This window comes from Schistocerca gregaria, chromosome 6, assembly GCF_023897955.1.
Source record: "Schistocerca gregaria isolate iqSchGreg1 chromosome 6, iqSchGreg1.2, whole genome shotgun sequence".
Taxonomy (NCBI): domain Eukaryota; kingdom Metazoa; phylum Arthropoda; class Insecta; order Orthoptera; family Acrididae; genus Schistocerca; species Schistocerca gregaria.
Window position 1 is genome coordinate 282,221,340 of NC_064925.1, and position 12,756 is coordinate 282,234,095.

A 12,756-nucleotide genomic window follows, 5' to 3' on the forward strand; every position below is an offset into this window, starting at 1 on the left:
GGTGGTTCTTTCTACTAATTTTTTTCACCCTTTTTACATCTAACATTTGACGAAGGATGTATTGGATGTACGAATTTTAATACAAGTGCCATCGTATTTGGAGTAGTCGATGCCGGCACTAAAGGTCTAGGAACCTTTAGGTTTAAGAGCACATTGACCGTAATGTAAATATCTAATAGTTGCTGAAATAAAATCCTTTTAATATAACACGTTCTCAAAATGGACTAAAAGTGTAAACTAACTTCTCCTAGCACCGTACAGACTCCTAATTCCATACGGATTGTCCTGAAAATTTGTGTTTTTCAATTATTAACAGCTATGAAAATATTTGTACAATTTAAAACGAGAAACGAGGAGTGCAAGCAAGAGATGATAATAAGGAGGTGAACTAGCCCTTCATCTAGTATGTACTGCTTGCACCTCATGTTTTTCGTTTTAAATTCCACACAGAAATTTACAAGCATAAATTTTCAGAACTATCTGTATGGATTTGGGAATCTGTATGGGGCTAGGAGAAATTATTCTACACATTAAATCCGAATTAAAATGCTATTCTGTTTAAAATCTTTTTATTCAAATAACTATTTTCTGTAAATACATGACATTGTCGGCTGGACAGCGATCAATGTGGTCAATGTAAAGAAAGCTTCAGTATGAAATTTTTATTGCCCTCATCGCGTGTAGGTACACTGGATTACTAGTTTCCACAGAATTAAACTGCCTTATTCAGATTCACAATGTACAGGTTATGAAAACAAGTTGTGAGATAAACCGTACTTCCGTTTTGGACTCATAAGAAAAAGAATGTAGAACATGACAAGTCAGAGTCACAAAAGTGTGGCATATCAGGAAATGCCGCATGTGTCAGGGCTGTCTCCGGCAACAAACGCGCGGGTTCACCGCATAGCATGATTTCATAACCTGTACAATGTTGACGACAAGATAGCAGCTTAGTCTTGTAGAAACTAGTAATTCAGTATACCTACACGCACTTAAGTCAATAAAAAACTTCATATAAGAAACTCTCTTTTTAGTGAATTGTTTCTGATTTTTAGTCCTGATTGTGTCAAATTTTTCAATCGATTTCGAACATTTTGATGAGATACCAACAGTTACATGTGGTAAGTTTCCGGATTATTTCATTTTATCTTCATCTGAGTCATACCAATACATTACTTCCTCCTACGATTCTCTCACGAAAATACCTAGGAGGTAAAAATTAGCGAGAATCGAGCCACACGGATTCTTATCAGCAACCGTTCTTACCACATAACATTCGCAAGTGGAACAGGAAAAGGAAAAACTAGCAGTGATACACATCAGACAAGAAAGCGGGCTTATATTGAACTGTCTCAGAGTTGTGAACTATGTTGTAAGTTTCAAGTTTGTATTGCATCGGGAAGTTGTAATGAAGAGCCAAAGAAACTGGTACACCTGCCTAATATCGTGTAGGGCTCCCGCGAGCACGCAGAAGTGCCGCAATACGACGTGGCATGGACTCAACTAATGTCTGAAGTAGTGCTGGAGAGAACTGACACTATGAATCCTGAACGGCTGTCTATAAATCCAAAAGAGTAAGAGTGAGTGGAGATATCTTCTGAAAAGCACTTTGCAAATCATCCCAGATACGCTTAATAATGTTCTCGTAAAGGGGAAGTTTTGTGTCGAGCTGAAGCGTTTAAACTCAGAAGAGTGTTCCAGCAGCCACTCTCTAGTAATTCTGTGTGTGGAGGGTTGTATTATCCTGCTGGAATTGCCCAAGTCCGTCGGAATGCGCAGTGGACATGAATGAACACAGGTGATCAGACAGGATGCTTACGTACGTGTCATCTGTCAGAGTCGTATCGCTACGCTCGCAGGTTCGAATCCTGCCTCGGGCATGGATGTGTGTGATGTCCTTAGGTTAGTTAGGTATAAGTAGTTAGGTTTAGCTCGAGGGGACTGATCTTAAGTCCCTTAGTGCTCAGAGCCATTCGAACCATTTTTTGGACCCATTTCACTCCAACTGCACACGCCCCACACGAGCCTGAACAGTCCCCTGCTGACATGCAAGGTCCATGGATTTGTGAAGTGGTCTCCATACCCGTAAAATTCCATCGGTTCGAAATGAGATTCTTCCGTCCAGGGAACATTTTTCCTGTCATCAACAGTCCAGACCAGGCGAGGCATGAAGTTTTGTGTCGTGCAGTCATCAAGGGTACGCGAGTGGGCCTTCGGGACCGAAAGCCCATATCGACTATGTTGTTGAAAGTTTCGTACGATGATGGCCCATAACTAAAATCTGCAGCAATTTTCTGAAGGGTTGCACTTCTGACACACTGAACGATTCTCTTCAGTCGTTGTTGGTTCCGTTCTTGAAGGATCTTTTTCCGACCACAGCGCTGTCGGAGATTTGATGTGTTACCGGATTTCTGATATCCACGGTACACTCGTGAAATGGTCGTACGGGAAAGACCGCACTTAATCGCTACCGCGAAGATGATGTGCCCATCGCTCGTAACAACACGTTCAAACTCACTTATATCTTGATAACGTGCCGTTTTAGCAGCAGTAACCGATTTAACAACTGCACCAGACATTTCCTGTCTTGTATAGGCGATGTATCCTGTCTGTTTACATACCCCTGTGTTTGAATACGCATGCCTGTACCAGATTCTCCGGCCGGAGTGGCCGAGCGGTTCTAGGTTCAGTTTGGAACCGCGTACCCGCTACGGTCGCAGGTTCGAATCCTGCCTCGGGCATCGATGTGTGTGATGTCCTTAGGTTAGTTAGGTTTAAGTAGTTCTAAGTTCTATGGGACTGATGATCACAGCAGTTAAGTCCCATAGTGCTCAAAGCCATTTGAACCATTTGTACCAGATTCTTTGGCGCCCGAGTGTAGCTTAAAATTGCAAACTTGGTAGCGATCAAACAAACAAGAAAGCTACCAAATAAAAACATGTTAAAAAAGGCGTAACAGCAAGATAGTATCGTGCATGGATAAGAGAAATAAAAGTTCCTTTTTTGATCTATGACGGTAGTATCTGTTCCCGAAATAACAGTTCCTTTTTTATTTTATTTAAATCATTTACGAAGGAGCTGCAACATTAAGTTTTCCTTTCTTGTATAGTCACTAGTGATGAAGTAAATATTACCATAAGAATAACTGGTAAAGAATGGTTTATTCGTATCACTGGGAGCGGAATCGCTGTCTAGTGCTTTTAAGAACTTCTCTGCTGGCGTGTTATTTTCGGTCCTTATTTTTTATTTTTTAGGGAGAGGAGTACTTTAATTATACGGAAATGATCCGCGGCACTTAGCGGCACGCAAGGAACTAGTGGCGGAGCTAACTAGGTCAGCGCTTCTAGCCTGCAGTTCCTGCCGGGAGCTGCAGTGCCGAGCGGAAGGCGTCCATCAGGGCTGGCTGGTCGCGAGAAGGCGACCGTGCCCACGCGACACTCTGAGGCCGGGACTTCGCGTCACCATAACATGTGGGTCGTCTGGCCTCCGAGTGCAACACCACCAGCCTCACACAAGGCGACCTCGTTCAAACACCGAGTCAAACACCGTTCGTGTGAAACTTATTATACCGACATCGGGGCCGCGTCCTGCACGCCTTGTAAATTTCAACTCAACAAGTCTTTGGAAGTCCTCTGCACAGATATTTAACCGTACTGCCTCTATAGCTGTCCATAATTGTGAAAGTGTTTCCGGTGCAAGATTTTGTACTCGAACTGACATCGCCGGCCGCGGTGGTCTCGCGGTTCTAGGCGCGCAGTCCGGAACCGTGCGACTGCTACGGTCGCAGGTTCGAATCCTGCCTCGGGCATGGATGTGTGTGATGTCCTTAGGTTAGTTAGGTTTAAGTAGTTCTAAGTTCTAGGGGACTAATGACCACAGCAGTTGAGTCCCATAGTGCTCAGAGCCATTTGAACCATTTTTTTGAACTGACATCTCGTGTATGTCCCGTAAATGTGCGATGAGATTATGCCGAGATATCTGGTGACGGCCGGGGTGGCCGAGCGGTTCTAGGCGCTACAGTTTGGAACCGCGGGACCCCTACAGTTTCAGGTTCGAATCCTGCCTCGGGCATGGATGTGTGTGATGTCCTTAGGTTAGTTAGGTTTAAGTAGTTCTAAGTTCTAGGGGACTGATGACCTCAGAAGTTAAGTCCCATAGTGCTCAGAAACATTTGAACCATTTGAAGAGACCTGGTTGGACAAGTCGTTTGCTCCAGCTGTCCAGAATGTTCTTCAGATTAGTCGTGAATAAATTCAGATGTGCTTTTACCACTTTTTTGTACATAAATTCGTATAATCAAAAAGTTTGTTTATCTTACAACGAATTAAAAATGGTGACGGCAGTCGTTATCAAAATAAGCACTTACCAGCGTTTCTTGATTTACGCGAATCGATGTACAGACTCGTGGCTGTTTCTGAAATCTATAAAAATAGGAAATTCTTACAGAAAAATGAATCTATGTGGTTTTAGAAATATCTCGAAAGCATGGCAGTTATTTAAAAAGAAATAAGATGCTAATCTCTTGGCATGTTTAAAAAGTATATTTAACAATCGAATAACAAAACAGCCCTAGCAGAAGCCCCCTAAACTTAATTATCATTCATTTAAAAATATCAGACGAATCGGTTAATCTGTCTAGACTGGCAAGTTTTTGCTGTTCGTCCCTATCAAGATTGCTAACACGTTCATGCTCTTCACAATAGATGAATAAACTTTGCTGAATGTAACCGGAGCTATATATGCTGTATATATGCTACAATGAAGATGTTTCGATGCCAGTTTCCAGACGCGTGCTTTCAAGGCCTCGTTGTCATTTTGAGTATTGGCACCGTAGATCTTTTAAGCTAATTTTAATTGCCTGGAGAAATGCATGATCGACACTATCCTGCTTACAGTACATTTATTCACTAACGTTTTAGATCGTGGATCATCCTCACAATGAAAAAATATGTATTATAACAACTTCACATGGCATATATGCTTTTACAATAGATGTTTCTCCACTGCGAAGGTGGCCTATGATCGAAACTGGTAGTGTGTATCAAGCATTTCTTCAAGTATATCGACGCTGTTGGCAGTTTCCGGAAGAAAAAATTGATCTTGATTGGACGGAAACCGTATGTACCGATGGAATCTTTTCTTGAACTAATTCATCGAGCGCCTACAGCTGCCTGTTTTTCGGTCAGCGCACTGTTCTATTCAGCACGCTGTAAGATCTAAAATACTTTCACAATCAAAACATTATTTATTTTTTCATCGGTATCGACCGTAATCTCCCCTTTAATTAGTCGCATGTTTATGCTGAAGTACTTGCTTCTTGTATACAGGGTGTTACAAAAAAGTGCGGCCAAACTTTCAGGAAACATTCCTCACACACAAAGAAAGAAAATATGTTACGTGGACATGTGTCCGGAAACGCTTACTTTCCATGTTAGAGCTCATTTTATTACTTCTCTTCAAATCACATTAATCATGGAATGGAAACACACAGCAACAGAACGTACCAACGTGACTTCAAACACTTTGTTACAGGAAATGTTCAAAATGTCCTCCGTTAGCGAGGGTACATGTATCCAACCTCCGTCGCATGGAATCCCTGATGCGCTGATGCAGCCCTGGAGAATGGCGTATTGTATCACAGCCGTTCACAATACGAGCACGAAGAGTCTCTACATTTGGTACCGGGGTTGCGTAGACAAGAGCTTTCAGATGCTCCCATAAATAAAAGACAAGCGGGTTTAGGTCAGGAGAGCGTGGAGGCCATGGAATTGGTCCGCCTCTACCAATCCATCGGTCACCGAATCTGTTGTTGAGAAGCGTTCGAACACTTCGACAGAAATGTGCAGGAGCTCCATCGTACAAGAACCACATGTTGTGTCGTACTTGTAAAGGCACATGTTCTAGCAACACAGGTAGAGTATCCCGTATGAAATCATGATAACGTGCTCCATTGAGCGTACGTGGAATAACATGGGGCCCAATCAAGACATCACCAACAATGCCTGTCCAAACGTTCACAGAAAATCTGTGTTGATGACGTGATTGCACAATTGCGTGCGGATTCTCGACAGCCCACACATGTTAATTGTGAAAATTTACAATTTGATCACGTTGGAATGAAGCCTCATCCGTAAAGAGAACACTTGCACTGAAATGAGGATTGGCACACTGTTGGCTGAACCATTCGCAGAAGTGTATCCGTGGAGGCCAATCAGCTGCTGATAGTGCCTGCACACGCTGTACATGGTACGGGAACAACTGGTTCTCCCGTAACACTCTCCATACAGTGACGTGGCCAACGTTACCATGTACCTCTGACGCTGTATTAGGGCTATCGTCAACTGCACGAAGAATTGCCTCATCCATTGCAGGTATCCTCGTCGTTCTTGGTCTTCCCCAGTCGCGAGTCATAGGCTGGAATGTTCCGTGCACCCTAAGACGCAGATCAATTGCTTCGAACGTCTTCTTGCCGGGACACCTTCGTTCTGGAAATCTGTCTCCATACAAAAGTATCGCGCCACGGCTATTGCCCCGTGTTAATCCATACATCAAATGGGTATCTGCCAACTCCGCAATTGTAAACATTGCACTGACTGCAAAACCACGTTCGTGATGAACACTAACCTGTTGATGATACGTACTGATGTGCTTGTGATACTGTAGAGCATTTCAACACAAGCACCGAAGTCAACATTACCTTCCTTCAATTGGGCCAACTGGCGGTGAATCGAGGAAGTACAGTACATACTGACGAAACTGAAATGATCTCTAACATGGAAATTACGCGTTTCCGGACATATGTCCACATAACATATTTTCTTTATGTGTGTGTGAGGAATGCTTCCTGAAAGTTTTGCCGTACCTTTTTGTAACACCCTGTATAAACATATAAACCTATTTTCATGATAATACTAATATTTGCTTGAACATAAAGCTACTTGGATGTGAGTGACGGAGGGACTTTCTGCACAACCATCATCTCCCGCACTATTCCACCAGTGGGTGGCAGGCTGGATGAAAAACTGTCGAGAGGCAGAATTTCTCTCCTAGCTATGTTTCTGCAGTCCCTCTGCTTTATGGCGTGCATTCCGTCCTGGTGACTTGGAGTGGTGTCTTGTTTTGCTGTGTGGCCAAAGCGCAAGGCTTCTGTAATAGCCGCAGCGAGCCGAGCTGTCGATGCCGCGCTATGGAGTTTCGGCGCTCCAGAGAGCAGTATGCGAACGCGGAACAGACGCACAACTTGGCTGAGCGCAGGGTGGAGGGGGGAACGGACCAAGTTCGCTCGCGACTTCCGATGCCTTGTGACGCGGGAGAGGGGAGGCGGCAAGGGCGGAAACGCAACAGCACCTCTAGGCGCGTTTCCAGTTCTGCTCTCGCCGCTCCCCTGTAGCTATAAAGCTACCAAATGAGTGGCGAACGGAATAGCAGCAAACAGTGTTAAAAGGGGACGTTAATGAAATTTACCAAAAAATGCCGACTTTCGATTTATTTTCTATTTGTTATTACAACTCATGGACAGTAAGTTCCCAAAGTTTCAATGTTGAAATCGCGTCCGAAGTGCCTGAAAATTAATTAAAATTGGGACGCGGCTTGCCTGCCATGTCCACATTTTGAAACAGCGCTTCAAAACCAGCTCAGTGTACAACGATTCTATGTTTTACTTTCAACCAAACGTGTGTGGGATAAATCTAGAAGGCCGTGATACATACCCTTTAGTTTTATAGATCATCTTTGACTTTGCTCCGTATCTTATAAACTCGTATGGAAACGATGCCCTAAAAACACATTTTCATCTGCTACAGTTGTCAGAATTGCAACTTATGATGCAGTTATTGTATTTAATGATGGGAACGTTGAGAGGATGAAGGTATTAGAAAGAATGGGTTCAAGATAGGAAATTTTACTCAAGATATCCTAAAAAAATAGATTTACGGCGTGTCTCTGCAGCTGAAAAGTCGGTTCAAGACTTGGTACAGGAAAGAAGACAGACAACAAGAAACCCGAAGAGAAGCGTTGAAGGGAAAGACGACCCAGAGTACAAATGTGGTACCTTCTGAAGAAGTGACATAAAGAAAAAGTTACTTTGAACATTAAATTGCCTTTCCTGAAAAGTTTGTTTTTTAAAGTTTAGGTACCTTTTCTTCAGATTCTATGAATGCTAGAATTATGACGTTTTGTACAGATATTACTGTAAACCTAATAAATGTTGTCTCAAGAGCAAACTTTGAAATTCTGATTGCAAGCTGAGATATTGGGCAAAGTGCTTGGAATTTTGCATGGACTAAAAATTGTACTTATGGAATTATAATTAAAACTTTTTGAAAATTCTCCTATTTCACCTATTCCAAAAACCTCTTGAGAGAAGCTTGCGGTAGATAAAGAGATGAAACAGAGAAATTTTTTGTAGAAATCTCTTGAATAATTTCTGAGAAAAAGGAACATACATTATTTTTTGAAAATAGAACTTCAAATTTCATTCAAAAAAAGTTGAATATATATATAATCAAATGATTTTATATGTAAAAGTGTTACTTTCATGTAAAGCGTGGTACACAGTTTCATTGCTATATCTCCAAAAGTGTGGATTTGGTGCATTTTTGAAATATTCTGTGTTTTTCATCAACGTCCCCCCTTAAGGCGCCCAGCCTGATTATCTACAGCATGGTCGCCAAAAGAAGATCCCTGGCAGCTGGCAGCGCGGATCTCAACTGTGTTGTATGTCACCGCCAAGTAGCTTTCATAGGACATTCGACTATCTTCAAACATATTAGTATTACCATGAAGACAGCAAGTATGTAGATTATACCTGCAAAAGAATTTGTTGATTGTGAAAGTATTTTAGAAGTTACAGCGTGTTGAATGAAACAGTGAGCTGACCGAAATATATGCAACTACAGGCGCTCGCTGAGTTAGTTCAAGAAAAGATTCGTCCGGCATATACTATTTTTGTCCAATCAGTATTAATTTTTTTTTCAGGAAACTGTCAACAGCATCGATATACTTCGAGAAACGCTTAATACACACTGCGCTGTGTTACAATACATTAATTCGATCATGGACCATCTTCATACTGGAGAAATATCTATTGTAATACAATGTATGCTATGTGAAATTGTTACAGTAGATAATTTTCCGCTGTGAAGATGATCTATGCTCGAAAGCGGTAGCATAATGTGAATCACCCATTTCTCCAGACAGTTATGATTAGCTTCGAAATGGACCGGTCCCAGTACGGAAAATGAAAAGGAGAGCTTGAATGCACGCGTCTGGTAACATCTTTGATGTTGTGAAAAAACTGTTGAAATGGCAGCGTACATAGCTGCAGTTACATTCAGTGAAGATTATTCATCTATTCTGAAGAGCACGAACGTGTCTACATTCTTGATAGGGACGAACAGCAAAACCTTCGCAGAGCGATCCGACAGGAAACACGTGGCCACCGCAGAGCAAGGAAAACAGCAGTCTTCTATAAAGATGCGATAACACTGTGGCGTTGCCATAGACACGTACACTGATAGGGCAAGACATTATGATCAGTGCCCAAACCAATGTTGCATGTCACCTGGTGGCGTTGCCGGCGCGTAACGCAGTAAGAAACGTATGTAAACAGACCAGAGACGGATAAGGAAATACCATAATGAATATATCCACTGCAAATTGAGGAATCCACTGAAATAAGCGACCGTGTCAAAGTGCAGTTTATTATTATGCAGAGCCTGTGAACGAGTATCTCGAAAACTGCGAACCTGGTAGAATGTTACTGTCGTCAGCATCTACGGAAAGTGATAGACGAGCAGCGAAACTACCACCAGCCGATAAAGTGCTTGGACATCCACGACTCTTCACAGAACCGTGAGGTTTGGAAGCTTTCTACTCTGTAAAGTAGGACAGATGGCGATCTGTAGCACCTCTGGAGAAAGAGCATAATGCTGTAAACGCACATGTGTTTCGGAGCACACCATTCAGTGCACATTTTTGAACATGGGGATCCGCAGCAGACTATATATATATATATATATATATATATATATATATATATATATATATATATATATATTCCTTTTTATGGAAGGTTACGGTTTGTTACGTTTGCAATTGTGGATGACAATATTTATAAGTCGTGACGTCGTGTATATTTAGCACACTTGTAGTAGCGGCTAAAATATAGCTAACGGTCATCAATGTCGCTAAGTAGGCGAATAATTCTGAATAAGTCTACCAGATTGAGTTGTAACAATTTAGTTATGGTTCCAAATTGAGATTTTTCACTGTGCAGCGGAGTGTGTGCTGAGCACTTGCCCGCGAAAGGCAAAGGTTCCGAGTTCGAGTCTCCGTCTGACACACAGTTTTAATCTTCCAGGAAGTTTCATTTACTTATATTGTCAAAACATAAAAAGTACTCCGTTTCCAGGAGACAAGTGGCCAATCGGGACCATCCGACAGCTGTAACAGCCTCAGATGAGGAGGCGGATAGGAGGGGCGTGTGGTCAGCACACCGCTCTCCCGGTCGTTATGATGGTATTCTTGACCGAAGCCGCTACTATTTGGTCGAGTAGCTCCTCAATTGGTATCACGAAGCTGAGTGCACCGTGAAAAATGGCAACAGCGCATCACTACCCTGATGGTCACCCATCCAAGTGCCGGATACGCCCGACAGCGCTTAACTTCGGTGATCTGACGGGAACCGGTGTATCCACTGCAGCAAGGCCGTTACCTCAGCACATATAGCTAATTCAAAAATGAGCTTGGTGTATTTAAAATCGTACTAGTTACGGCCAAATAAATAAATGTTGTTGCAGAGAGAGACACGGTATAACCAGCTGCGTAGCTGCACTATTATTCTGAATGTTACGTAAATTCTTTGTTAAACACTGACCCTTTTATACTTGGTTCCAATGGCTCTGAGCACTATGGGATTAAACAACTGAGGTCATCAGTTCCCTAGAACTTAGAACTACTTAAACCTAACTAACCTAAGGACCTCACACACATCGATGCCCGAGGCAGGATTCGAACCTGCGACAGTAGCGGTCGCGCGGTTCCGTACTGAAAAGCCAACAACCGCTCGGCCACACCTGTCGGCCCCTTTTATACTGTTATTTATTATCTGAATAAAACTTACGGCAGTGAAAACAAGATTTTTACCAGGCAGCGATTTTATCATAAGCAAGCCTCACATTATTATTTGTTACCTTCGAGTTCGTCTTGTATATTTAGTGAAAATTTTTGTGCAAAAAATGTTTTTCCTGGTAGCAAAATATTTAAAGTATTTTTTTTATCTTGTAGGTGAAGCCCGAAAATCATGTGATTAATGATATTTCACATAATGGCTGCCAATGTGCCGTTACGACAAAGGAATGTCAGATGGTCAATGATAAAACTTGAATACTAGCGGTAATTAATCATTTCCACTTAATTATATTCACATGGACGAAGAGGTATGACATGAGATTAAAAGGACAAATACTTTCCATACATATATTGCGAGAAAACGTATGTACAGTTAACAAAATCGTGCGTTCAGAAGAAGAGCGTCTAATAGGTTCGAGAGCTGTCACCATAGTGACCATTTTATTCATCCAAGTTCTTATCACATAACTATACAGAAATTCCTTGACCTGATATTTTCTTTGTTATTCTTAGTATTTGTTACACAGAAATATATTTATTATTAATATTTTTTGTTCCAAACATGTGAAAGTGGAGAGTTTTCTCGTTCCAAAATAATATTTTCATCATTGACAGCGCATGTAAATACATAAACAAGCATGGTTTTAACCGTTATTGACACAGTTCACTTGCGGTTACCGTAACATTTTATTACGATTTTTAGAAGGTTTTCCAGGAGACGACCCCTGCGTGTCCACATATTGCCCCAGTGACATCGTCAGTTACGATTGTAGTGGGTTGGAGATCACTGATATTGGACTGTGCATCACGTAAACGTCTCAGATCGTCGGATTAAACATGTTTTTGCTACACCAGGTCGATGGTCGTGTCCACAAACGCCAACGTGTGCTAGAAAACTTCTGCAGCACCACTGACGAAGGCTGGTAGGAACAGTATTATGCTATAATGCGATTCCACGGGGCGTGCAGTAGTAATCGAAGACACTGTCTCCTGCAAATAACCTGTATCCTCTCATGCTTCATGTATTCCCTAACGACAAGGTCATCCTTCGGCAGTATAATTGTCCGCGTCTCGCAGCCAGAATCGTGCTACAGTGGTTCGAGGAACATTATATTGAAATAACATTAATGGAGGAGGAGGAGATTAGTATTTAACGTCCCGTCGACAACGAGGTCATTAGAGACAGAGCGCAAGTTCGGATGAGGGAAGGATGGGGAAGGAAATCGGCCGTGCCGTTTCAAAGGAACCATCCCGTCATTTGCCTGAAGCGATTTAGGGAAATCACGGAAAACCTAAATCAGGATGGCCGGAGACGGGATTGAACCGTCGTCCTCCCGAATGCGAGTCCAGTGTGTTAACCACTGCGCCACCTCTCTCGATCTAACATTAATGTCTTGGGAACCAAATTCGCCTGATGCGAATCCCGTGGTTCCCATCACCACGTATACAGGTCAGGGCCTCTTATTTACGGGAATTATATGACTTGTCTGTAGACACCTGGTGCAACACAGCTGCATAAATCAACCAACGAACTGTAGTATCGTTGATGTATTGTTTTATAAAGATGGCTCAACAAGGTATTGAACCTTTGGTCATGATGTTTTGTCTCTTCATTGTGTACAGAAC

General features: G+C 42.2%; 1 protein-coding gene and 1 pseudogene across 6 annotated transcripts in view; one reads left to right on the plus strand and one right to left on the minus strand.

The window, feature by feature from the left end:
• Positions 1–12,756, plus strand: part of LOC126278282 (inactive dipeptidyl peptidase 10-like) — a 1,623,672-nt gene that overhangs the window by 895,217 nt on the left and 715,699 nt on the right. The gene's annotated exons all lie outside the window — the stretch shown is intronic.
• LOC126279209 (5S ribosomal RNA) lies at positions 10,598–10,715 on the minus strand (annotated as a pseudogene).